Source organism: Triturus cristatus, chromosome 12 (genome assembly GCF_964204655.1).
Source record: "Triturus cristatus chromosome 12, aTriCri1.1, whole genome shotgun sequence".
NCBI classification, from domain to species: Eukaryota; Metazoa; Chordata; class Amphibia; order Caudata; family Salamandridae; genus Triturus; species Triturus cristatus.
In genome coordinates this window covers 248757735-248782350 of record NC_140595.1, presented here as the reverse complement: position 1 = coordinate 248782350, position 24616 = coordinate 248757735, and positions in this window count along the sequence as shown.

Below are 24616 nucleotides of genomic sequence, written 5' to 3'. Positions count from 1 at the left end.
TAAGGTCTTAGACTCGTACTCTGGCCTAATAGTTAAGGTCTTAGACTCTTACTCTGGCCTAATAGCTAAGGTCTTAGACTCATACTCTGGCCTACAGGTTAAGGTCTTAACTCTTACTCTGGCCTACTGGTTAAGGTCTTAACTCTTACTCTGGCCTAATAGCTAAGGTCTTAGACTCGTACTCTGGCCTACTGGTTAAGGTCTTAACTCTTACTCTGGCCTACTGGTTAAGGTCTTAACTCTTACTCTGGCCTAATACCTAAGGTCTTAACTCTTACTCTGGCCTACTGGTTAAGGTCTTATCTCTTACTCTGGCCTAATAGCTAAGGTCTTAACTCTTATTCTGGCCTAATAGCTAAGGTCTTAGACTCGTACTCTGGCCTAATGGTTAAGGTCTTAACTCTTACACTGGCCTAATAGTTAAGGTCTTAATTCTTACTCTGGCCTACAGGTTAAGGTCTTAACTCTTACTCTGGCCTAATAGCTAAGGTCTTAGACTCGTACTATGGCCTAATGGTTAAGGTCGTAACTCTTACTCTGGGCTACTGGTTAAGGTCTTAGACTCGTACTCTGGCCTACTGGTTAAGTTCTTAACTCTTACTCTGGCCTACTGGTTAAGGTCTTAACTCTTACTCTGTTCTACTGGTTAAGGTCTTAACTCTTACTCTGGCCTAATAGCTAAAGTCTTAACTCTTACGCTGGCCTAAAAGCTAAGGTCTAAGACTCTAACTCTGGCCTACAGGTTAAGGTCTTAACTCTTACTCTGGCCTACTGGTTTAGGTCTTAACTCTTACTCTGGCCAAATAGCTAAGGTCTTAGACTCGTACTCTTGGCTACTGGTTAAGGTCTTAACTCTTACTCCGGCCTAATAGCTAAGGTCTTAGACCCGTACTCTGGCCTACTGGTTAAGGTCTTAACTATTACTCTGGCCTACTGGTTAAGGTCTTAACTCTTACACTAGCCTAATACCTAAGGTCTTACCTCTTACTCTGGCCTACTGGTTAAGGTCTTAACTCTTACTCTGGCCTAATAGCTAAGGTCTTAACTCTTACTCTGGCCTAATAGCTAAGGTCTTAGACTCGTACTCTGGCCTAATGGTTAAGGTCTTAACTCTTATTCTGGCCTAATAGCTAAGGTCTAAGACTCGTACTCTGGCCTAATGGTTAAGGTCTTAGACACTTACTCTGGCCTAATAGCTAAGGTCTTAGACTCGTACTCTGGCCTACTGGTTAAGGTCTTAACTCTTACTCTGGCCTACTGGTTAAGGTCTTAACTCTTACTCTGGCCTAATAGCTAAGGTCTTAGACTCGTACTCTGGCCTACTGGTTAAGGTCTTAACTCTTACTCTGGCCTACTGGTTAAGGTCTTAACTCTTGCTCTGGCCTAATACCTAAGGTCTTAACTCTTACTCTGGCCTACTGGTTAAGGTCTTATCTCTTACTCTGGCCTAATAGCTAAGGTCTTAACTCTTACTCTGGCCTACAGGTTAAGGTCTTATCTCTTACTCTGGCCTAATAGCTAAGGTCTTAACTCTTACTCTGGCCTACAGGTTAAGGTCTTAACTCTTACTCTGGCCTAATAGCTAAGGTCTTAGACTCGTACTCTGGCCTAATGGTTAAGGTCTTAACTCTTACTCTGGGCTACTGGTTAAGGTCTTAGACTCGTACTCTGGCCTACTGGTTAAGTTCTTAACTCTTACTCTGGCCTACTGGTTAAGGTCTTAACTCTTACTCTGGCCTACTGGTTAAGGTCTTAACTCTTACTCTGGCCTAATAGCTAAAGTCTTAACTCTTACGCTGGCCTAAAAGCTAAGGTCTTAGACTCTAACTCTGGCCTACAGGTTAAGGTCTTAACTCTTACTCGGGCCTACTGGTTTAGGTCTTAACTCTTACTCTGGCCAAATAGCTAAGGTCTTAGACTCGTACTCTTGGCTACTGGTTAACGTCTTAACTCTTACTCTGGCCTAATAGCTAAGGTCTTAACTCTTACTCTGGCCTAATAGCTAAGGTCTTAGACTCGTACTCTGGCCTAATGGTTAAGGTCTTAGACTCTTACTCTGGCCTACTGGGTAAGGTCTTAACTCTTACTCTGGCCTACTGGTTAAGGTCTTAACTCTTACTCTGGCCTAATAGCTAAGGTCTTAGACTTGTACTCTGGCCTACTGGTTAAGGTCTTAACTCTTACTCTGGCCTAATACCTAAGGTCTTAACTCTTACTCTGGCCTTCTGGTTAAGGTCTTAACTCTTACTCTGGCCTAATAGCTAAGGTCTTAACTCTTACTCTGGCCTAATAGCTAAGGTCTTAGACTCGTACTCTGGCCTAATGGTTAAGGTCTTAACTCTTACTCTGGCCTACTGGTTAAGGTCTTAACTCTTACTCTGGCCTAATACCTAAGGTCTTAACTCTTACTCTGGCCTACTGGTTAAGGTCTTATTTCTTACTCTGGCCTAATAGCTAAGGTCTTAACTCTTACTCTGGCCTACAGGTTAAGGTCTTAACTCTTACTCTGGCCTAATAGCTAAGGTCTTAGACTCGTACTCTGGCCTAATGGTTAAGGTCTTAACTCTTACTCTGGGCTACTGGTTAAGGTCTTAGACTCGTACTCTGGCCTACTGGTTAAGTTCTTAACTCTTACTCTGGCCTACTGGTTAAGGTCTTAACTCTTACTCTGGCCTACTGGTTAAGGTCTTAACTCTTACTCTGGCCTAATAGCTAAAGTCTTAACTCTTACGCTGGCCTAAAAGCTAAGGTCTTAGACTCTAACTCTGGCCTACAGGTTAAGGTCTTAACTCTTACTCGGGCCTACTGGTTAAGGTCTTAACTCTTACTCTGGCCAAATAGCTAAGGTCTTAGACTCATACTCTTGGCTACTGGTTAAGGTCTTAACTCTTACTCTGGCCTAATAGCTAAGGTCTTAGACTTGTACTCTGGCCTACTGGTTAAGGTTTTAACTCTTACTCTGGCCTACTGGTTAAGGTCTTAACTCTTACTCTGGCCTAATAGCTAAGGTCTTAACTCTTACTCTGGCCTACTAGCTGAGGTCTTACACTCGTACTCTGACCTAATGGTTAAGGTCTTAACTCTTACTCTGGCCTAATAGCTAAGGTCTTAACTCTTGCTCTGGCCTAATAGCTAAGGTCTTAGACTCGTACTCTGGCCTAATGGTTAAGGTCTTGACTCTTACTCTGGCCTAATAGCTAAGGTCTTAACTCTTACTCTGGCCTAATAACTAAGGTCTTAACTCTTACTCTGGCTTACTGGTTAAGGTCTTAACTCTTACTCTGGCCTAATAGCTAAGGTCTTAACTCTTACTCTGGCCTACTAGCTAAGGTCTTAGACTCGTACTCTGGCCTAATGGTTAAGGTCTTAACTCTTACTCTGGCCTACTGGTTAAGGTCTTAACTCTTACTCTGGCCTACTGGTTAAGGTCTTAACTCTTACTCTGGCCTACTGGTTAAGGTCTTAACTCTTACTCTGGCCTAATAGCTAAGGTCTTAGACTCGTACTCTGGCCTAATGGTTAAGGTCTTAACTCTTACTCTGGCCTAATAGCTAAGGTCTTAACTCTTACTCTGGCCTAATAGCTAAGGTCTTAGACTCGTACTCTGGCCTAATAGTTAAGGTCTTAGACTCTTACTCTGGCCTAATAGCTAAGGTCTTAGACTCGTACTCTGGCCTACAGGTTAAGGTCTTAACTCTTACTCTGGCCTACTGGTTAAGGTCTTAACTCTTACTCTGGCCTAATAGCTAAGGTCTTAGACTTGTACTCTGGCCTACTGGTTAAGGTCTTAACTCTTACTCTGGCCTACTGGTTAAGGTCTTAACTCTTACTCTGGCCTAATACCTAAGGTCTTAACTCTTACTCTGGCCTACTGGTTAAGGTCTTATCTCTTACTCTGGCCTAATAGCTAAGGTCTTAACTCTTATTCTGGCCTAATAGCTAAGGTCTTAGACTCGTACTCTGGCCTAATGGTTAAGGTCTTAACTCTTACTCTGGCCTACAGGTTAAGGTCTTAACTCTTACTCTGGCCTAATAGCTAAGGTCTTAGACTCGTACTATGGCCTAATGGTTAAGGTCTTAACTCTTACTCTGGGCTACTGGTTAAGGACTTAGACTCGTACTCTGGCCTACTGGTTAAGTTCTTAACTCTTACTCTGGCCTACTGGTTAAGGTCTTAACTCTTACTCTGGCCTACTGGTTAAGGTCTTAACTCTTACTCTGGCCTAATAGCTAAAGTCTTAACTCTTACGCTGGCCTAAAAGCTAAGGTCTTAGACTCTAACTCTGGCCTACAGGTTAAGGTCTTAACTCTTACTCTGGCCTACTGGTTAAGGTCTTAACTCTTACTCTGGCCAAATAGCTAAGGTCTTAGACTCGTACTCTTGGCTACTGGTTAAGGTCTTAACTCTTACTGCGGCCTAATAGCTAAGGTCTTAGACCCGTACTCTTGCCTACTGGTTAAGGTCTTAACTATTACTCTGGCCTTCTGGTTAAGGTCTTAACTCTTACTCTAGCCTAATACCTAAGGTCTTAACTCTTACTCTGGCCTACTGGTTAAGGTCTTAACTCTTACTCTGGCCTAATAGCTAAGGTCTTAACTCTTACTCTGGCCTAATAGCTAAGGTCTTAGACTCGTACTCTGGCCTAATGGTTAAGGTCTTAACTCTTATTCTGTTCTAATAGCTAAGGTCTAAGACTCGTAGTCTGGCCTAATGGTTAAGGTCTTAGACTCTTACTCTGGCCTAATAGCTAAGGTCTTAGACTCGTACTCTGGCCTACTGGTTAAGGTCTTAACTCTTACTCTGGCCTACTGGTTAAGGTCTTAACTCTTACTCCGGCCTAATAGCTAAGGTCTTAGACTCGTACTCTGGCCTACTGGTTAAGGTCTTAACTCTTACTCTGGCCTACTGGTTAAGGTCTTAACTCTTACTCTGGCCTAATACCTAAGGTCTTAACTCTTACTCTGGCCTACTGGTTAAGGTCTTATCTCTTACTCTGGCCTAATAGCTAAGGTCTTAACTCTTATTCTGGCCTAATAGCTAAGGTCTTAGAATCGTACTCTGGCCTAATGGTTAAGGTCTTAACTCTTACTCTGGCCTAATAGCTAAGGTCTTAACTCTTACTCTGGCCTACAGGTTAAGGTCTTAACTCTTACTCTGGCCTAATAGCTAAGGTCTTAGACTCGTACTCTGGCCTAATGGTTAAGGTCTTAACTCTTACTCTGGGCTAGTGGTTAAGGTCTTAGACTCGTACTCTGGCCTACTGGTTAAGTTCTTAACTCTTACTCTGGCCTACTGGTTAAGGTCTTAACTCTTACTCTGGCCTACTGGTTAAGGTCTTAACTCTTACTCTGGCCTAATAGCTAAAGTCTTAACTCTTACGCTGGCCTAAAAGCTGAGGTCTTAGACTCTAACTCTGGCCTACAGGTTAAGGTCTTAACTCTTACTCTGGCCTACTGGTTAAGGTCTTAACTCTTACTCTGGCCAAATAGCTAAGGTCTTAGACTCGTACTCTTGGCTACTGGTTAAGGTCTTAACTCTTACTCTGGCCTAATAGCTAAGGTCTTAGACTTGTACTCTGGCCTACTGGTTAAGGTCTTAACTCTTACTCTGGCCTACTGGTTAAGGTCTTAACTCTTACTCTGGCCTAATAGCTAAGGTCTTAACTCTTACTCTGGCCTACTAGCTAAGGTCTTAGACTCGTACTCTGGCCTAATGGATAAGGTCTTAACTCTTACTCTGGCCTAATAGCTAAGGTCTTAACTCTTACTCTGGCCTAATAGCTAAGGTCTTAGACTCGTACTCTGGCCTAATGGTTAAGGTCTTGACTCTTACTCTGGCCTAATAGCTAAGGTCTTAACTCTTACTCTGGCCTAATACCTAAGGTCTTAACTCTTACTCTGGCTTACTGGTTAAGGTCTTAACTCTTACTCTGGCCTAATAGCTAAGGTCTTAACACTTACTCTGGCCTACTAGCTAAGGTCTTAGACTCGTACTCTGGCCTAATGGTTAAGGTCTTAACTCTTACTCTGGCCTACTGGTTAAGGTCTTAACTCTTACTCTGGCTTACTGGTTAAGGTCTTAACTCTTACTCTGGCCTAATAGCTAAAGTTTTAACTCTTACACTGGCCTACTAGCTAAGGTCTTAGACTCGTACTCTGGCCTAATGGTTAAGGTCTTAACTCTTACTCTGGCCTACAGGTTAAGGTCTTAACTCTTACTCTGGCCTACTGGTTAAGGTCTTAACTCTTACTCTGGCCAAATAGCTAAGGTCTTAGATTCGTACTCTTGGCTACTGGTTAATGTCTTAACTCTTACTCTGGCCTAATAGCTAAGGTCTTAGACTTGTACTCTGGCCTACTGGTTAAGGTCTTAACTCTTACTCTGGCCTACTGGTAAAGGTCTTAAATCTTACTCTGGCCTAATAGCTAAGGTCTTAACTCTTACTCTGGCCTACTAGCTAAGGTCTTAGACTCGTACTCTTGCCTAATGGTTAAGGTCTTAACTCTTACTCTGGCCTAATAGCTAAGGTCTTAGACTCTTACTCTGACCTACTAGTTAAGGTCTTAACTCTTACTCTGGCCTACTGGTTAAGGTCTTAACTCTTACTCTGGCCTAATAGCTAAGGTCTTAGACTCGTACTCTGGCCTACTGGTTAAGGTCTTAACTCTTACTCTGGCCTACTGGTTAAGGTCTTAACTCTTACTCTGGCCTAATACCTAAGGTCTTAACTCTTACTCTGGCCTACTGGTTAAGGTCTTACCTCTTACTCTGGCCTAATAGCTAAGGTCTTAACTCTTACTTTGGCCTAATAGCTAAGGTCTTAGACTCGTACTCTGGCCTAATAGTTAAGGTCTTAGACTCTTACTCTGGCCTAATAGCTAAGGTCTTAGACTTGTACTCTGGCCTACAGGTTAAGGTCTTAACTCTTACTCTGGCCTACTGGTTAAGGTCTTAACTCTTACTCTGGCCTAATAGCTAAGGTCTTAGATTCGTACTCTGGCCTACTGGTTAAGGTCTTAACTCTTACTCTGGCCTACTGGTTAAGGTCTTAACTCTTACTCTGGCCTAATACCTAAGGTCTTAACTCTTACTCTGGCCTACTGGTTAAGGTCTTATCTCTTACTCTGGCCTAATAGCTAAGGTCTTAACTCTTATTCTGGCCTAATAGCTAAGGTCTTAGACTCGTACTCTGGCCTAATGGTTAAGGTCTTAACTCTTACTCTGGCCTAATAGTTAAGGTCTTAATTCTTACTCTGGCCTAATGGTTAAGGTCTTAACTCTTACTCTGGGCTACTGGTTAAGGTCTTAGACTCGTACTCTGGCCTACTGGTTAAGTTCTTAACTCTTACTCTGGCCTACTGGTTAAGGTCTTAACTCTTACTCTGTTCTACTGGTTAAGGTCTTAACTCTTACTCTGGCCTAATAGCTAAAGTCTTAACTCTTACGCTGGCCTAAAAGCTAAGGTCTTAGACTCTAACTCTGGCCTACAGGTTAAGGTCTTAACTCTTACTCTGGCCTACTGGTTAAGGTCTGAACTCTTACTCTGGCCAAATAGCTAAGGTCTTAGACTCGTACTCTTGGCTACTGGTTAAGGTCTTAACTCTTACTCCGGCCTAATAGCTAAGGTCTTAGACCCGTACTCTGGCCTACTGGTTAAGGTCTTAACTATTACTCTGGCCTACTGGTTAAGGTCTTAACTCTTACACTAGCCTAATACCTAAGGTCTTAACTCTTACTCTGGCCTACTGGTTAAGGTCTTAACTCTTACTCTGGCCTAATAGCTAAGGTCTTAACTCTTACTCTGGCCTAATAGCGAAGGTCTTAGACTCGTACTCTGGCCTAATGGTTAAGGTCTTAACTCTTATTCTGGCCTAATAGCTATCAATCAATCAATCAATGACACTTATAAAGCGCTCTACATACCCGTAGGGTCTCAAGGCGCTGGGGGGGGGGGGGGGGTGCCGCTTCTGCTCGAATAGCCAGGTCTTCAGCTTCTTCCTGAAGGAGAGGTGGTCTTGGGTCAGGCGCAGGTCGGTCGGGAGGGAGTTCCAGTTCTTGGCGGCCAGGTAGGAGAAGGACCTTCCTCCTGTAGTCGCTCTTCGGATGCGGGGGATGGCGGCGAGGGCGTGGTTGGCTGATCGGAGGTGGCGCGTGGGAGCGTAGAAGTTGACTCGGCTGTTGAGGTAGCTCGGGCCTTGGTCGTGTAGGGCTTTGTGTGCGTGGGTGAGGAGCTAAGGTCTAAGACTCGTACTCTGGCCTAATGGTTAAGGTCTTAGACTCTTACTCTGGCCTAATAGCTAAGGTCTTAGACTCGTACTCTGGCCTACTGGTTAAGGTCTTAACTCTTACTCTGGCCTACTGGTTAAGGTCTTAACTCTTACTCTGGCCTAATAGCTAAGGTCTTAGACTCGTACTCTGGCCTACTGGTTAAGGTCTTAACTTTTACTCTGGCCTACTGGTTAAGGTCTTAACTCTTACTCTGGCCTAATACCTAAGGTCTTAACTCTTACTCTGGCCTACTGGTTAAGGTCTTATCTCTTACTCTGGCCTAATAGCTAAGGTCTTAACTCTTATTCTGGCCTAATAGCTAAGGTCTTAGACTCGTACTCTGGCCTAATGGTTAAGGTCTTAACTCTTACTCTGGCCTAATAGCTAAGGTCTTAACTCTTACTCTGGCCTACAGGTTAAGGTCTTAACTCTTACTCTGGGCTACTGGTTAAGGTCTTAGACTCGTACTCTGGCCTACTGGTTAAGTTCTTAACTCTTACTCTGGCCTACTGGTTAAGGTCTTAACTCTTACTCTGGCCTACTGGTTAAGGTCTTAACTCTTACTCTGGCCTACTGGTTAAGGTCTTAACTCTTACTCTGGCCAAATAGCTAAGGTCTTAGACTCGTACTCTTGGCTACTGGTTAAGGTCTTAACTCTTACTCTGGCCTAATAGCTAAGGTCTTAGACTTGTACTCTGGCCTACTAGCTAAGGTCTTAGACTCATACTCTGGCCTAATGGTTAAGGTCTTAACTCTTACTCTGGCCTAATAGCTAAGGTCTTAACTCTTACTCTGGCCTAATAGCTAAGGTCTTAGACTCGTACTCTGGCCTAATGGTTAAGGTCTTGACTCTTACTCTGGCCTAATAGCTAAGGTCTTAACTCTTACTCTGGCCTAATACCTAAGGTCTTAACTCTTACTCTGGCTTACTGGTTAAGGTCTTAACTCTTACTCTGGCCTAATAGCTAAGGTCTTAACTCTTACTCTGGCCTACTAGCTAAGGTCTTAGACTCGTACTCTGGCCTAATGGTTAAGGTCTTAACTCTTACTCTGGCCTACTGGTTAAGGTCTTAACTCTTACTCTGGCCTACTGGTTAAGGTCTTAACTCTTACTCTGGCCTAATAGCTAAGGTCTTAGACTCGTACTATGGCCTACAGTTTAAGGTCTTTACTCTCACTCTGGCCATGTGGTTAAGGTATTAACTCTTACTCTGGCCTAATAGCTAAGGTCTTAACTCTTACTCTGGCCTAATAGCTAAGGTCTTAGACTCGTACTCTGGCCTAATGGTTAAGGTCTTAGAGTCTTACTCTGGCCTACTGGTTAAGGTCTTAACTCTTACTCTGGCCTACTGGTTAAGGTCTTAACTCTTACTCTGGCCTAATAGCTAAGGTCTTAGACTTGTACTCTGGCCTACTGGTTAAGGTCTTAACTCTTACTCTGGCCTAATACCTACGGTCTTAACTCTTACTCTGGCCTTCTGGTTAAGGTCTTAACTCTTACTCTGGCCTAATAGCTAAGGTCTTAACTCTTACTCTGGCCTAATAGCTAAGGTCTTAGACTCGTACTCTGGCCTAATAGCTAAGGTCTTAGACTCGTACTCTGGCCTAATAGTTAAGGTCTTAGACTCTTACTCTGGCCTAATAGCTAAGGTCTTAGACTCATACTCTGGCCTACAGGTTAAGGTCTTAACTCTTACTCTGGCCTACTGGTTAAGGTCTTAACTCTTACTCTGGCCTAATAGCTAAGGTCTTAGACTCGTACTCTGGCCTACTGGTTAAGGTCTTAACTCTTACTCTGGCCTACTGGTTAAGGTCTTAACTCTTACTCTGGCCTAATACCTAAGGTCTTAACTCTTACTCTGGCCTACTGGTTAAGGTCTTATCTCTTACTCTGGCCTAATAGCTAAGGTCTTAACTCTTATTCTGGCCTAATAGCTAAGGTCTTAGACTCGTACTCTGGCCTAATGGTTAAGGTCTTAACTCTTACTCTGGCCTAATAGTTAAGGTCTTAATTCTTACTCTGGCCTACAGGTTAAGGTCTTAACTCTTACTCTGGCCTAATAGCTAAGGTCTTAGACTCGTACTATGGCCTAATGGTTAAGGTCGTAACTCTTACTCTGGGCTACTGGTTAAGGTCTTAGACTCGTACTCTGGCCTACTGGTTAAGTTCTTAACTCTTACTCTGGCCTACTGGTTAAGGTCTTAACTCTTACTCTGTTCTACTGGTTAAGGTCTTAACTCTTACTCTGGCCTAATAGCTAAAGTCTTAACTCTTACGCTGGCCTAAAAGCTAAGGTCTTAGACTCTAACTCTGGCCTACAGGTTAAGGTCTTAACTCTTACTCTGGCCTACTGGTTTAGGTCTTAACTCTTACTCTGGCCAAATAGCTAAGGTCTTAGACTCGTACTCTTGGCTACTGGTTAAGGTCTTAACTCTTACTCCGGCCTAATAGCTAAGGTCTTAGACCCGTACTCTGGCCTACTGGTTAAGGTCTTAACTATTACTCTGGCCTACTGGTTAAGGTCTTAACTCTTACACTAGCCTAATACCTAAGGTCTTACCTCTTACTCTGGCCTACTGGTTAAGGTCTTAACTCTTACTCTGGCCTAATAGCTAAGGTCTTAACTCTTACTCTGGCCTAATAGCTAAGGTCTTAGACTCGTACTCTGGCCTAATGGTTAAGGTCTTAACTCTTATTCTGGCCTAATAGCTAAGGTCTAAGACTCGTACTCTGGCCTAATGGTTAAGGTCTTAGACACTTACTCTGGCCTAATAGCTAAGGTCTTAGACTCGTACTCTGGCCTACTGGTTAAGGTCTTAACTCTTACTCTGGCCTACTGGTTAAGGTCTTAACTCTTACTCTGGCCTAATAGCTAAGGTCTTAGACTCGTACTCTGGCCTACTGGTTAAGGTCTTAACTCTTACTCTGGCCTACTGGTTAAGGTCTTAACTCTTACTCTGGCCTAATACCTAAGGTCTTAACTCTTACTCTGGCCTACTGGTTAAGGTCTTATCTCTTACTCTGGCCTAATAGCTAAGGTCTTAACTCTTACTCTGGCCTACAGGTTAAGGTCTTAACTCTTACTCTGGCCTAATAGCTAAGGTCTTAGACTCGTACTCTGGCCTAATGGTTAAGGTCTTAACTCTTACTCTGGGCTACTGGTTAAGGTCTTAGACTCGTACTCTGGCCTACTGGTTAAGTTCTTAACTCTTACTCTGGCCTACTGGTTAAGGTCTTAACTCTTACTCTGGCCTAACAGCTAAAGTCTTAACTCTTACGCTGGCCTAAAAGCTAAGGTCTTAGACTCTAACTCTGGCCTACAGGTTAAGGTCTTAACTCTTACTCGGGCCTACTGGTTAAGGTCTTAACTCTTACTCTGGCCAAATAGCTAAGGTCTTAGACTCATACTCTTGGCTACTGGTTAACGTCTTAACTCTTACTCTGGCCTAATAGCTAAGGTCTTAACTCTTACTCTGGCCTAATAGCTAAGGTCTTAGACTCGTACTCTGGCCTAATGGTTAAGGTCTTAGACTCTTACTCTGGCCTACTGGTTAAGGTCTTAACTCTTACTCTGGCCTACTGGTTAAGGTCTTAACTCTTACTCTGGCCTAATAGCTAAGGTCTTAGACTTGTACTCTGGTCTACTGGTTAAGGTCTTAACTCTTACTCTGGCCTAATACCTAAGGTCTTAACTCTTACTCTGGCCTTCTGGTTAAGGTCTTAACTCTTACTCTGGCCTAATAGCTAAGGTCTTAACTCTTACTCTGGCCTAATAGCTAAGGTCTTAGACTCGTACTCTGGCCTAATGGTTAAGGTCTTAACTCTTACTCTGGCCTAATAGCTAAGGTCTTAACTCTTACTTTGGCCTAATAGCTAAGGTCTTAGACTCGTACTCTGGCCTAATAGTTAAGGTCTTAGACTCTTACTCTGGCCTAATAGCTAAGGTCTTAGACTTGTACTCTGGCCTACAGGTTAAGGTCTTAACTCTTACTCTGGCCTACTGGTTAAGGTCTTAACTCTTACTCTGGCCTAATAGCTAAGGTCTTAGATTCGTACTCTGGCCTACTGGTTAAGGTCTTAACTCTTACTCTGGCCTACTGGTTAAGGTCTTAACTCTTACTCTGGCCTAATACCTAAGGTCTTAACTCTTACTCTGGCCTACTGGTTAAGGTCTTATCTCTTACTCTGGCCTAATAGCTAAGGTCTTAACTCTTATTCTGGCCTAATAGCTAAGGTCTTAGACTCGTACTCTGGCCTAATGGTTAAGGTCTTAACTCTTACTCTGGCCTAATAGTTAAGGTCTTAATTCTTACTCTGGCCTACAGGTTAAGGTCTTAACTCTTACTCTGGCCTAATAGCTAAGGTCTTAGACTCGTACTATGGCCTAATGGTTAAGGTCTTAATTCTTACTCTGGGCTACTGGTTAAGGTCTTAGACTCGTACTCTGGCCTACTGGTTAAGTTCTTAACTCTTACTCTGGCCTACTGGTTAAGGTCTTAACTCTTACTCTGTTCTACTGGTTAAGGTCTTAACTCTTACTCTGGCCTAATAGCTAAAGTCTTAACTCTTACGCTGGCCTAAAAGCTAAGGTCTTAGACTCTAACTCTGGCCTACAGGTTAAGGTCTTAACTCTTACTCTGGCCTACTGGTTAAGGTCTGAACTCTTACTCTGGCCAAATAGCTAAGGTCTTAGACTCGTACTCTTGGCTACTGGTTAAGGTCTTAACTCTTACTCCGGCCTAATAGCTAAGGTCTTAGACCCCTACTCTGGCCTACTGGTTAAGGTCTTAACTATTACTCTGGCCTACTGGTTAAGGTCTTAACTCTTACACTAGCCTAATACCTAAGGTCTTAACTCTTACTCTGGCCTACTGGTTAAGGTCTTAACTCTTACTCTGGCCTAATAGCTAAGGTCTTAACTCTTACTCTGGCCTAATAGCGAAGGTCTTAGACTCGTACTCTGGCCTAATGGTTAAGGTCTTAACTCTTATTCTGGCCTAATAGCTATCAATCAATCAATCAATGACACTTATAAAGCGCGCTACATACCCGTAGGGTCTCAAGGCGCTGGGGGGGGGGGGGTGCCGCTACTGCTCGAATAGCCAGGTCTTCAGCTTCTTCCTGAAGGAGAGGTGGTCTTGGGTCAGGCGCAGGTCGGTCGGGAGGGAGTTCCAGTTCTTGGCGGCCAGGTAGGAGAAGGACCTTCCTCCTGTAGTCGCTCTTCGGATGCGGGGGACGGCAGCGAGGGCGTGGTTGGCTGATCGGAGGTGGCGCGTGGGAGCGTAGAAGTTGACTCGGCTGTTGAGGTAGCTCGGGCCTTGGTCGTGTAGGGCTTTGTGTGCGTGGGTGAGGAGCTAAGGTCTAAGACTCGTACTCTGGCCTAATGGTTAAGGTCTTAGACTCTTACTCTGGCCTAATAGCTAAGGTCTTAGACTCGTACTCTGGCCTACTGGTTAAGGTCTTAACTCTTACTCTGGCCTACTGGTTAAGGTCTTAACTCTTACTCTGGCCTAATAGCTAAGGTCTTAGACTCGTACTCTGGCCTACTGGTTAAGGTCTTAACTTTTACTCTGGCCTACTGGTTAAGGTCTTAACTCTTACTCTGGCCTAATACCTAAGGTCTTAACTCTTACTCTGGCCTACTGGTTAAGGTCTTATCTCTTACTCTGGCCTAATAGCTAAGGTCTTAACTCTTATTCTGGCCTAATAGCTAAGGTCTTAGACTCGTACTCTGGCCTAATGGTTAAGGTCTTAACTCTTACTCTGGCCTAATAGCTAAGGTCTTAACTCTTACTCTGGCCTACAGGTTAAGGTCTTAACTCTTACTCTGGGCTACTGGTTAAGGTCTTAGACTCGTACTCTGGCCTACTGGTTAAGTTCTTAACTCTTACTCTGGCCTACTGGTTAAGGTCTTAACTCTTACTCTGGCCTAATAGCTAAAGTCTTAACTCTTACGCTGGCCTAAAAGCTAAGGTCTTAGACTCTAACTCTGGCCTACAGGTTAAGGTCTTAACTCTTACTCTGGCCTACTGGTTAAGGTCTTAACTCTTACTCTGGCCAAATAGCTAAGGTCTTAGACTCGTACTCTTGGCTACTGGTTAAGGTCTTAACTCTTACTCTGGCCTAATAGCTAAGGTCTTAGACTTGTACTCTGGCCTACTGGTTAAGGTTTTAATTCTTACTCTGGCCTACTGGTTAAGGTCTTAACTCTTTATCTGGCCTAATAGCTAAGGTCTTAACTCTTACTCTGGCCTACTAGCTAAGGTCTTAGACTCATACTCTGGCCTAATGGTTAAGGTCTTAACTCTTACTCTGGCCTAATAGCTAAGGTCTTAACTCTTACTCTGGCCTAATAGCTAAGGTCTTAGACTCGTACTCTGGCCTAATGGTTAAGGTCTTGACTCTTACTCTGGCCTAATAGCTAAGGTCTTAACTCTTACTCTGGCCTAATACCTAAGGTCTTAACTCTTACTCTGGCTTACTGGTTAAGGTCTTAACTCTTACTCTGGCCTAATAGCTAAGGTCTTAACTCTTACTCTGGCCTACTAGCTAAGGTCTTAGACTCGTACTCTGGCCTAATGGTTAAGGTCTTAACTCTTACTCTGGCCTACTGGTTAAGGTCTTAACTCTTACTCTGGCCTACTGGTTAAGGTCTTAACTCTTACTCTGGCCTACTGGTTAAGGTCTTAACTCTTACTCTGGCCTAATAGCTAAGGTCTTAGACTCGTACTATGGCCTACAGTTTAAGGTCTTTACTCTCACTCTGGCCATGTGGTTAAGGTATTAACTCTTACTCTGGCCTAATAGCTAAGGTCTTAACTCTTACTCTGGCCTAATAGCTAAGGTCTTAGACTCGTACTCTGGCCTAATGGTTAAGGTCTTAGACTCTTACTCTGGCCTACTGGTTAAGGTCTTAACTCTTACTCTGGCCTACTGGTTAAGTTCTTAACTCTTACTCTGGCCTAATAGCTAAGGTCTTAGACTTGTACTCTGGCCTACTGGTTAAGGTCTTAACTCTTACTCTGGCCTAATACCTACGGTCTTAACTCTTACTCTGGCCTTCTGGTTAAGGTCTTAACTCTTACTCTGGCCTAATAGCTAAGGTCTTAACTCTTACTCTGGCCTAATAGCTAAGGTCTTAGACTCGTACTCTGGCCTAATAGCTAAGGTCTTAGACTCGTACTCTGGCCTAATAGTTAAGGTCTTAGACTCTTACTCTGGCCTAATAGCTAAGGTCTTAGACTCATACTCTGGCCTACAGGTTAAGGTCTTAACTCTTACTCTGGCCTACTGGTTAAGGTCTTAACTCTTACTCTGGCCTAATAGCTAAGGTCTTAGACTCGTACTCTGGCCTACTGGTTAAGGTCTTAACTCTTACTCTGGCCTACTGGTTAAGGTCTTAACTCTTACTCTGGCCTAATACCTAAGGTCTTAACTCTTACTCTGGCCTACTGGTTAAGGTCTTATCTCTTACTCTGGCCTAATAGCTAAGGTCTTAACTCTTATTCTGGCCTAATAGCTAAGGTCTTAGACTCGTACTCTGGCCTAATGGTTAAGGTCTTAACTCTTACTCTGGCCTAATAGTTAAGGTCTTAATTCTTACTCTGGCCTACAGGTTAAGGTCTTAACTCTTACTCTGGCCTAATAGCTAAGGTCTTAGACTCGTACTATGGCCTAATGGTTAAGGTCGTAACTCTTACTCTGGGCTACTGGTTAAGGTCTTAGACTCGTACTCTGGCCTACTGGTTAAGTTCTTAACTCTTACTCTGGCCTACTGGTTAAGGTCTTAACTCTTACTCTGTTCTACTGGTTAAGGTCTTAACTCTTACTCTGGCCTAATAGCTAAAGTCTTAACTCTTACGCTGGCCTAAAAGCTAAGGTCTTAGACTCTAACTCTGGCCTACAGGTTAAGGTCTTAACTCTTACTCTGGCCTACTGGTTTAGGTCTTAACTCTTACTCTGGCCAAATAGCTAAGGTCTTAGACTCGTACTCTTGGCTACTGGTTAAGGTCTTAACTCTTACTCCGGCCTAATAGCTAAGGTCTTAGACCCGTACTCTGGCCTACTGGTTAAGGTCTTAACTATTACTCTGGCCTACTGGTTAAGGTCTTAACTCTTACACTAGCCTAATACCTAAGGTCTTACCTCTTACTCTGGCCTACTGGTTAAGGTCTTAACTCTTACTCTGGCCTAATAGCTAAGGTCTTAACTCTTACTCTGGCCTAATAGCTAAGGTCTTAGACTCGTACTCTGGCCTAATGGTTAAGGTCTTAACTCTTATTCTGGCCTAATAGCTAAGGTCTAAGACTCGTACTCTGGCCTAATGGTTAAGGTCTTAGACACTTACTCTGGCCTAATAGCTAAGGTCTTAGACTCGTACTCTGGCCTACTGGTTAAGGTCTTAACTCTTACTCTGGCCTACTGGTTAAGGTCTTAACTCTTACTCTGGCCTAATAGCTAAGGTCTTAGACTCGTACTCTGGCCTACTGGTTAAGGTCTTAACTCTTACTCTGGCCTACTGGTTAAGGTCTTAACTCTTACTCTGGCCTAATACCTAAGGTCTTAACTCTTACTCTGGCCTACTGGTTAAGGTCTTATCTCTTACTCTGGCCTAATAGCTAAGGTCTTAACTCTTATTCTGGCCTACAGGTTAAGGTCTTAACTCTTACTCTGGCCTAATAGCTAAGGTCTTAGACTCGTACTCTGGCCTAATGGTTAAGGTCTTAACTCTTACTCTGGGCTACTGGTTAAGGTCTTAGACTCGTACTCTGGCCTACTGGTTAAGTTCTTAACTCTTACTCTGGCCTACTGGTTAAGGTCTTAACTCTTACTCTGGCCTACTGGTTAAGGTCTTAACTCTTACTCTGGCCTAATAGCTAAAGTCTTAACTCTTACGCTGGCCTAAAAGCTAAGGTCTTAGACTCTAACTCTGGCCTACAGGTTAAGGTCTTAACTCTTACTCGGGCCTACTGGTTAAGGTCTTAACTCTTACTCTGGCCAAATAGCTAAGGTCTTAGACTCGTACTCTTGGCTACTGGTTAACGTCTTAACTCTTACTCTGGCCTAATAGCTAAGGTCTTAACTCTTACTCTGGCCTAATAGCTAAGGTCTTAGACTCGTACTCTGGCCTAATGGTTAAGGTCTTAGACTCTTACTCTGGCCTACTGGGTAAGGTCTTAACTCTTACTCTGGCCTACTGGTTAAGGTCTTAACTCTTACTCTGGCCTAATAGCTAAGGTCTTAGACTTGTACTCTGGCCTACTGGTTAAGGTCTTAACTCTTACTCTGGCCTAATACCTAAGGTCTTAACTCTTACTCTGGCCTTCTGGTTAAGGTCTTAACTCTTACTCTGGCCTAATAGCTAAGGTCTTAACTCTTACTCTGGCCTAATAGCTAAGGTCTTAGACTCGTACTCTGGCCTAATGGTTAAGGTCTTAACTCTTACTCTGGCCTACTGGTTAAGGTCTTAACTCTTACTCTGGCCTAATACCTAAGGTCTTAACTCTTACTCTGGCCTACTGGTTAAGGTCTTATTTCTTACTCTAGCCTAATAGCTAAGGTCTTAACTCTTACTCTGGCCTACAGGTTAAGGTCTTAACTCTTACTCTGGCCTAATAGCTAAGGTCTTAGACTCGTACTCTGGCCTAATGGTTAAGGTCTTAACTCTTACTCTGGGCTACTGGTTAAGGTCTTAGACTCGTACTCTGGCCTACTGGTTAAGTTCTTAACTCTTACTCTGGCCTACTGGTTAAGGTCTTAACTCTTACTCTGGCCTACTGGTTAAGGTCTTAACTCTTACTCTGGCCTAATAGCTAAAGTCTTAACTCTTACGCTGGCCTAAAAGCTAAGGTCTTAGACTCTAACTCTGGCCTACAGGTTAAGGTCTTAACTCTTACTCGGGCCTACTGGTTAAGGTCTTAACTCTTACTCTGGCCAAATAGCTAAGGTCTTAGACTCATACTCTTGGCTACTGGTTAAGGTCTTAACTCTTACTCTGGCCTAATAGCTAAGGTCTTAGACTTGTACTCTGGCCTACTGGTTAAGGTTTTAACTCTTACTCTGGCCTACTGGTTAAGGTCTTAACTCTTACTCTGGCCTAATAGCTAAGGTCTTAACTCTTACTCTGGCCTACTAGCTGAGGTCTTACACTCGTACTCTGGCCTAATGGTTAAGGTCTTAACTCTTACTCTGGCCTAATAGCTAAGGTCTTAACTCTTGCTCTGGCCTAATAGCTAAGGTCTTAGACTCGTACTCTGGCCTAATGGTTAAGGTCTTGACTCTTACTCTGGCCTAATAGCTAAGGTCTTAACTCTTACTCTGGCCTAATAACTAAGGTCTTAACTCTTACTCTGGCTTACTGGTTAAGGTCTTAACTCTTACTCTGGCCTAATAGCTAAGGTCTTAACTCTTACTCTGGCCTACTAGCTAAGGTCTTAGACTCGTACTCTGGCCTAATGGTTAAGGTCTTAACTCTTACTCTGGCCTACTGGTTAAGGTCTTAACTCTTACTCTGGCCTACTGGTTAAGGTCTTAACTCTTACTCTGGCCTACTGGTTAAGGTCTTAACTCTTACTCTGGCCTAATAGCTAAGGTCTTAGACTCGTACTCTGGCCTAATGGTTAAGGTCTTAACTCTTACTCTGGCCTAATAGCTAAGGTCTTAACTCTTACTCTGGCCTAATAGCTAAGGTCTTAGACTCGTACTCTGGCCTAATAGTTAAGGTCTTAGACTCTTACTCTGGCCTAATAGCTAAGGTCTTAGACTCGTACTCTGGCCTACAGGTTAAGGTCTTAACTCTTACTCTGGCCTACTGGTTAAGGTCTTAACTCTTACTCTGGCCTAATAGCTAAGGTCTTAGACTTGTACTCTGGCCTACTGGTTAAGGTCTTAACTCTTACTCTGGCCTACTGGTTAAGGTCTTAACTCTTACTCTGGCCTAATACCTAAGGTCTTAACTCTTACTCTGGCCTACTGGTTAAGGTCTTATCTCTTACTCTGGCCTAATAGCTAAGGTCTTAACTCTTATTCTGGCCTAATAGCTAAGGTCTTAGACTCGTACTCTGGCCTAATGGTTAAGGTCTTACCTCTTACTCTGGCCTACAGGTTAAGGTCTTAACTCTTACTCTGGCCTAATAGCTAAGGTCTTAGACTCGTACTATGGCCTAATGGTTAAGGTCTTAACTCTTACTCTGGGCTACTGGTTAAGGACTTAGACTCGTACTCTGGCCTACTGGTTAAGTTCTTAACTCTTACTCTGGCCTACTGGTTAAGGTCTTAACTCTTACTCTGGCCTACTGGTTAAGGTCTTAACTCTTACTCTGGCCTAATAGCTAAAGTCTTAACTCTTACGCTGGCCTAAAAGCTAAGGTCTTAGACTCTAACTCTGGCCTACAGGTTAAGGTCTTAACTCTTACTCTGGCCTACTGGTTAAGGTCTTAACTCTTACTCTGGCCAAATAGCTAAGGTCTTAGACTCGTACTCTTGGCTACTGGTTAAGGTCTTAACTCTTACTGCGGCCTAATAGCTAAGGTCTTAGACCCGTACTCTTGCCTACTGGTTAAGGTCTTAACTATTACTCTGGCCTTCTGGTTAAGGTCTTAACTCTTACTCTAGCCTAATACCTAAGGTCTTAACTCTTACTCTGGCCTACTGGTTAAGGTCTTAACTCTTACTCTGGCCTAATAGCTAAGGTCTTAACTCTTACTCTGGCCTAATAGCTAAGGTCTTAGACTCGTACTCTGGCCTAATGGTTAAGGTCTTAACTCTTATTCTGGCCTAATAGCTAAGGTCTAAGACTCGTAGTCTGGCCTAATGGTTAAGGTCTTAGACTCTTACTCTGGCCTAATAGCTAAGGTCTTAGACTCGTACTCTGGCCTACTGGTTAAGGTCTTAACTCTTACTCTGGCCTACTGGTTAAGGTCTTAACTCTTACTCCGGCCTAATAGCTAAGGTCTTAGACTCGTACTCTGGCCTACTGGTTAAGGTCTTAACTCTTACTCTGGCCTACTGGTTAAGGTCTTAACTCTTACTCTGGCCTAATACCTAAGGTCTTAACTCTTACTCTGGCCTACTGGTTAAGGTCTTATCTCTTACTCTGGCCTAATAGCTAAGGTCTTAACTCTTATTCTGGCCTAATAGCTAAGGTCTTAGAATCGTACTCTGGCCTAATGGTTAAGGTCTTAACTCTTACTCTGGCCTAATAGCTAAGGTCTTAACTCTTACTCTGGCCTACAGGTTAAGGTCTTAACTCTTACTCTGGCCTAATAGCTAAGGTCTTAGACTCGTACTCTGGCCTAATGGTTAAGGTCTTAACTCTTACTCTGGGCTAGTGGTTAAGGTCTTAGACTCGTACTCTGGCCTACTGGTTAAGTTCTTAACTCTTACTCTGGCCTACTGGTTAAGGTCTTAACTCTTACTCTGGCCTACTGGTTAAGGTCTTAACTCTTACTCTGGCCTAATAGCTAAAGTCTTAACTCTTACGCTGGCCTAAAAGCTAAGGTCTTAGACTCTAACTCTGGCCTACAGGTTAAGGTCTTAACTCTTACTCTGGCCTACTGGTTAAGGTCTTAACTCTTACTCTGGCCAAATAGCTAAGGTCTTAGACTCGTACTCTTGGCTACTGGTTAAGGTCTTAACTCTTACTCTGGCCTAATAGCTAAGGTCTTAGACTTGTACTCTGGCCTACTGGTTAAGGTCTTAACTCTTACTCTGGCCTACTGGTTAAGGTCTTAACTCTTACTCTGGCCTAATAGCTAAGGTCTTAACTCTTACTCTGGCCTACTAGCTAAGGTCTTAGACTCGTACTCTGGCCTAATGGATAAGGTCTTAACTCTTACTCTGGCCTAATAGCTAAGGTCTTAACTCTTACTCTGGCCTAATAGCTAAGGTCTTAGACTCGTACTCTGGCCTAATGGTTAAGGTCTTGACTCTTACTCTGGCCTAATAGCTAAGGTCTTAACTCTTACTCTGGCCTAATACCTAAGGTCTTAACTCTTACTCTGGCTTACTGGTTAAGGTCTTAACTCTTACTCTGGCCTAATAGCTAAGGTCTTAACACTTACTCTGGCCTACTAGCTAAGGTCTTAGACTCGTACTCTGGCCTAATGGTTAAGGTCTTAACTCTTACTCTGGCCTACTGGTTAAGGTCTTAACTCTTACTCTGGCTTACTGGTTAAGGTCTTAACTCTTACTCTGGCCTAATAGCTAAAGTTTTAACTCTTACACTGGCCTACTAGCTAAGGTCTTAGACTCGTACTCTGGCCTAATGGTTAAGGTCTTAACTCTTACTCTGGCCTACAGGTTAAGGTCTTAACTCTTACTCTGGCCTACTGGTTAAGGTCTTAACTCTTACTCTGGCCAAATAGCTAAGGTCTTAGATTCGTACTCTTGGCTACTGGTTAAGGTCTTAACTCTTACTCTGGCCTAATAGCTAAGGTCTTAGACTTGTACTCTGGCCTACTGGTTAAGGTCTTAACTCTTACTCTGGCCTACTGGTAAAGGTCTTAAATCTTACTCTGGCCTAATAGCTAAGGTCTTAACTCTTACTCTGGCCTACTAGCTAAGGTCTTAGACTCGTACTCTTGCCTAATGGTTAAGGTCTTAACTCTTACTCTGGCCTAATAGCTAAGGTCTTAGACTCTTACTCTGACCTACTAGTTAAGGTCTTAACTCTTACTCTGGCCTACTGGTTAAGGTCTTAACTCTTACTCTGGCCTAATAGCTAAGGTCTTAGACTCGTACTCTGGCCTACTGGTTAAGGTCTTAACTCTTACTCTGGCCTACTGGTTAAGGTCTTAACTCTTACTCTGGCCTAATACCTAAGGTCTTAACTCTTACTCTGGCCTACTGGTTAAGGTCTTACCTCTTACTCTGGCCTAATAGCTAAGGTCCTAACTCTTACTCTGGCCTAATAGCTAAGGTCTTAGACTCGTACTCTGGCCTAATGGTTAAGGTTTTAACTCTTACTCTGGCCTAATAGCTAAGGTCTTAACTCTTACTCTGGCCTAATAGCTAAGGTCTTAGACTCGTACTCTGGCCTAATAGTTAAGGTCTTAGACTCTTACTCTGGCCTAATAGCTAAGGTCTTAGACTCATACTCTGGCCTACTGGTTAAGGTCTTAACTCTTACTCTGGCCTACTGGTTAAGGTCTTAACTCTTACTCTGGCCTAATAGCTAAGGTCTTAGACTCGTACTCTTGCCTACTGGTTAAGGTCTTAACTCTTACTCTGGCCTACTGGTTAAGGTCTAAACTCTTACTCTGGCCTAATACCTAAGGTCTTAACTCTTACTCTGGCCTACTGGTTAAGGTCTTATCTCTTACTCTGGCCTAATAGCTAAGGTCTTAACTCTTATTCTGGCCTAATAGCTAAGGTCTTAGACTCGTACTCTGGCCTAATGATTAAGGTCTTAACTCTTACTCTGGCCTAATAGCTAAGGTCTTAACTCTTACTCTGGCCTACAGGTTAAGGTCTTAACTCTTACTCTGGCCTAATAGCTAAGGTCTTAGACTCGTACTCTGGCCTAATGGTTAAGGTCTTAACTCTTACTCTGGGCTACTGGTTAAGGTCTTAGACTCGTACTCTGGCCTACTGGTTAAGTTCTTAACTCTTACTCTGGCCTAGGGGTTAAGGTCTTAACTCTTACTCAGGCCTACTGGTTAAGGTCTTAACTCTTACTCTGGCCTAATAGCTAAAGTCTTAACTCTTACGCTGGCCTAAAAGCTAAGGTCTTAGACTCTAACTCTGGCCTACAGGTTAAGGTCTTAACTCTTACTCTGGCCTACTGGTTAAGGTCTTAACTCTTACTCTGGCCTAATAGCTAAAGTCTTAACTCTTACGCTGGCCTAAAAGCTAAGGTCTTAGACTCTAACTCTGGCCTACAGGTTAAGGTCTTAACTCTTACTCGGGCCTACTGGTTAAGGTCTTAACTCTTACTCTGGCCAAATAGCTAAGGTCTTAGACTCATACTCTTGGCTACTGGTTAAGGTCTTAACTCTTACTCTGGCCTAATAGCTAAGGTCTTAGACTTGTACTCTGGCCTACTGGTTAAGGTTTTAACTCTTACTCTGGCCTACTGGTTAAGGTCTTAACTCTTACTCTGGCCTAATAGCTAAGGTCTTAACTCTTACTCTGGCCTACTAGCTGAGGTCTTACACTCGTACTCTGGCCTAATGGTTAAGGTCTTAACTCTTACTCTGGCCTAATAGCTAAGGTCTTAACTCTTGCTCTGGCCTAATAGCTAAGGTCTTAGACTCGTACTCTGGCCTAATGGTTAAGGTCTTGACTCTTACTCTGGCCTAATAGCTAAGGTCTTAACTCTTACTCTGGCCTAATAACTAAGGTCTTAACTCTTACTCTGGCTTACTGGTTAAGGTCTTAACTCTTACTCTGGCCTAATAGCTAAGGTCTTAACTCTTACTCTGGCCTACTAGCTAAGGTCTTAGACTCGTACTCTGGCCTAATGGTTAAGGTCTTAACTCTTACTCTGGCCTACTGGTTAAGGTCTTAACTCTTACTCTGGCCTACTGGTTAAGGTCTTAACTCTTACTCTGGCCTACTGGTTAAGGTCTTAACTCTTACTCTGGCCTAATAGCTAAGGTCTTAGACTCGTACTCTGGCCTAATGGTTAAGGTCTTAACTCTTACTCTGGCCTAATAGCTAAGGTCTTAACTCTTACTCTGGCCTAATAGCTAAGGTCTTAGACTCGTACTCTGGCCTAATAGTTAAGGTCTTAGACTCTTACTCTGGCCTAATAGCTAAGGTCTTAGACTCGTACTCTGGCCTACAGGTTAAGGTCTTAACTCTTACTCTGGCCTACTGGTTAAGGTCTTAACTCTTACTCTGGCCTAATAGCTAAGGTCTTAGACTTGTACTCTGGCCTACTGGTTAAGGTCTTAACTCTTACTCTGGCCTACTGGTTAAGGTCTTAACTCTTACTCTGGCCTAATACCTAAGGTCTTAACTCTTACTCTGGCCTACTGGTTAAGGTCTTATCTCTTACTCTGGCCTAATAGCTAAGGTCTTAACTCTTATTCTGGCCTAATAGCTAAGGTCTTAGACTCGTACTCTGGCCTAATGGTTAAGGTCTTAACTCTTACTCTGGCCTACAGGTTAAGGTCTTAACTCTTACTCTGGCCTAATAGCTAAGGTCTTAGACTCGTACTATGGCCTAATGGTTAAGGTCTTAACTCTTACTCTGGGCTACTGGTTAAGGTCTTAGACTCGTACTCTGGCCTACTGGTTAAGTTCTTAACTCTTACTCTGGCCTACTGGTTAAGGTCTTAACTCTTACTCTGGCCTACTGGTTAAGGTCTTAACTCTTACTCTGGCCTAATAGCTAAAGTCTT